This window comes from Alligator sinensis, unplaced genomic scaffold, assembly GCF_000455745.1.
Source record: "Alligator sinensis unplaced genomic scaffold, ASM45574v1 scaffold280_1, whole genome shotgun sequence".
Taxonomy (NCBI): Eukaryota; Metazoa; Chordata; order Crocodylia; family Alligatoridae; genus Alligator; species Alligator sinensis.
The window spans coordinates 1,571,704-1,575,145 of record NW_005841835.1 but is presented as its reverse complement, the minus strand read 5'-3'; positions in this window follow the sequence as shown (position 1 = coordinate 1,575,145).

The window sequence follows — 3,442 nt, the reverse complement described above, 5'->3', positions numbered from 1 at the left end:
TTCCTGCCCTCTGTAACACTGTCACCTCTGTAATATTCTTTTAATGATGTAGCACCCAGGATTCTCCCTCCCAGGAACAGTTGGCACCCAGATGCGGCTCCTGGCGCCATGTCCCTTGGATTAATTAGCTCCTTTTCTTCCTTTTCAGAAAGGTTCAGAACCCATATGTGCATCTTCCTCTATCACTGAGCAAATCCCTTAACACACTGCAGATGGGATGCATTCCAAGAATTCAGAAGCCAGCTGCAGCATCCACAAGGAACAAGGGAACATCTCACTCTGTAATGTATGAGGCCAGCCAAAATGTAAGGGTTCCTGAGTCACAGCCTGCACACTCCCCTTCTCGAAACCACCCATGCTGGCTCCCTCGGTAGGGAGGGCAATTGGTCTGTTGATGCATAACTCACAGGGGTCCTATCCCTTTGAAAAAGGAGAGGGTGAGGGAAGGAATGTATGCCATTAACAGTGTTCAGGAACTTCTGAATAAGACCACTGAGAAAAGGGATGACCCCCTATAAAAGGTAGGAGATGCGAGCTCAGTGGAAGTTGACAGCTGGGAAAAACAGTGTTCAGGGCAATGGAGGAAGGCAAAAAAAAAGAAGAAAAAAACCCAAGAAGACTCAAGAGCCAGTTCAACAGGATCTCTGTAAAGGGGCATCAACAAGACAAAAGAAGCAGATTCTGGATTCAATAAAGGAGCCAGGAAGGCTTCCAGGGGGGCAATTCCAGCCCCTCAGCTTTACCATGAAATACACAATTCAGAGCATTCTTGATAACTAGGCGCTGGAAACGAAACATTCCTCCTGGACAGATGAGCTGTTAGACAGTGCTTGTGGGACAGCTCCAAACACACACACAATCCTGCCAGTTACTGCCATCAGCTCTGAGTCACTACCTTTCCACTGCATGTGGAAGAGGCTGGCGGACAGAGTAGGTGCATGTAAATGATGGGCTGCTGTCAGAAAACAGAGCAAGAGGCTGTCCAGCCGCTCTTAGTCACAAGTTTGTTGGTTTTACTGTTCCTTCTGCTTTCATTTAAACAGGACCAACTCCAACGAGGCAGGAAAGCAGAGGCCAGCCATGTGGGTGTCCCATGACCAGGCACTTTGGAGATGCTGTTGTCTAAACATATGCATTCACATTAGTAGTGGCTGGGACCACACACTGCGAAGGAGATTGGAACGCAAGAGAATGTACGTAACCATGCCAATAACAAAGGAGAGAGAAACCTGGGCAGCAGGAACAGATGGCAGATCCCTTGGGATGAAAGTGGAGAGCAAATCAGAGAGGAGTCTGCCATGCAATAAGGCTGGAAGAAAGGCATAGTGAGGCCTCTGGTTACAAATGCAGCTAGTTCCATGTTTAACAATCATGTTGATAGTTATTTCAAGCCCCCATGCTCCATCACCAACTATTCCCAATAGTAGCTAGAACATGACATGTCTGGCCAGGATATATTTCCGTAACCAACATATGAATTCTATCTTGAGATTATGAAGTCTGTTTATAAAAATGTCAATATCCATTTTAATTGTAAAGTTAGTCTGCCTTCTCTGCTGTCTTTTAGCTCCATCTTCAGAGGAAATCTCAACAGATAATGATAGAGGCCTAAAAAAGCAGGGTCATTAAAGCCTTGACAGTCTATTTAAATTGCAGCCCCTTGGATAAAGAAACTGAGCTGACCAAAAACACATGGTCTACTAAGATAGGCTGGCAATTATACAACTGACCAGTAGTGGGGACAAGGCTAATCAAGGGTTCACCCAAAAAAAGTGACATCAACTTTATAAAGGGAGGACACCAGCCATTTTAGAGACACACAGAGCAGACCACAAGCAGAAGGCCAGGCTGTACAGAAAGAGAAGGGACTTCTTAGGGAATTCTGACCCAAGCCCAAAGAATGCTCCAGAATGTTGATAAAATTGATTCAGGGGCCATACACTGGTGCCTTTTTGTTTTGCCTACACTATCTACTGTGCTATTTAAGCAGGGAGCAGTAGTTTTAGAATCAGAAATTTTTAGAATGTTAGAATTTAGAATCTGCAAAATCTGCGAGTTCTGCTCTTCAACTATCACATGTCCCTGGTGAAGCTAACTGTAACCCAGCCTGCCCGCAAGGGTGAAACTCTGGAAAAGGGTGGGCTCCACCCTCTAGGGCAGTGGTTCTAAACCGGGGGCTACATGTACATGAGATATATTTCATACATTGTCTAGCACAGGTCAAAAAATTAATTTCCCATTGAAAGGGGGTATGTGAAGTCTCACTCTGAAACCAAGGGGTACATCAACTGAAAAAGGTTCAGAACCGCTGCTCTAGGGTGTCTCGGGGGTCATTACTGGTCAACCTTGGGTAGCTGGGACAAAATGACCAGTTTCATTGAAACACTGATGGACAAACAGCCTGTGTCTAGGGATTGTGCCAGAGAGGCCAAAGAAAGTGCTGGGTCAACCCAGAAAAACATGGAAGCATAAAAGCATAAATGAACTGTGTGGCACCCAAACACAATGGCCTGGCAAGTGATTTGAAGGGAAACCTTGGCCAGGGTCCTAACAGCAATTCATGTGGTAACCAACAGGACAGCCTGCTCTGGAGAGAACATGCTGAAACAACAGCTGTCAGAGGATTGGGAGTGAGTGTACCTCATACTCTAGCAGGGTAATTACTGGCATATGGCTCAGCACCAAGGTGCCTCAGCCATCTCTGAAGCAAGAGTAGCAACACATCTCCTTCTGTCCCCCCACCCCAAAATGTTGCATATACAAGTACTATCTAAAGGATATTACAAGCTTGGATTTGTTTTTTTTCTCTATCTCCATAGGGTGTTGACTCTGAGGACAATTTAAACACTGATAATTATTGCCCTGGCAGACAGGAGTAGGGTGGAATTGGGTAATCAGCTTTTAACAGGATAATCCCAGGAGATTTGAGAGCAAGAAATCATGGCTTTGGGATGCAGAGATCCAGACAGCCTGGGTGACTGCTTCTCAGTAGAAACCTAGCCTCTTTGATCTCCCACGTCTATTCCTTAGCCTGGTAGTTCTTCAAGAAATCAGAAACACACAGAAGAAATCCAAGAACTTCAAGCAAGGAGAACAAACTCCAGTGTCAGAGAAGCCAGGGCTCTGTTGGAAATGTTTTTTCTGTTTAGTTTCTAATTCAAACTTTTGTTAAACCACTGAATTTAAATAAATACATGACATTTAAAGAACTACTACTCAAAAGGATCATGGGGGAACAGGAATGTTAACATATTTGTCAATCTTGAACTCAGTTCTGTAGTTTAGCATTGCAGCTTTCAAATTAAAAGGGAAGCTGATTGTTGCCGAGAAGAATTGTTGATTTCTAGTTGAAAATTGGGTTGATGCTAAAATGAGTTGTTTGTATTTTTTGCCAGCTAGGAATTTCTCATCCACGCCTTGTTACAGCTTTTTAGATGAACCC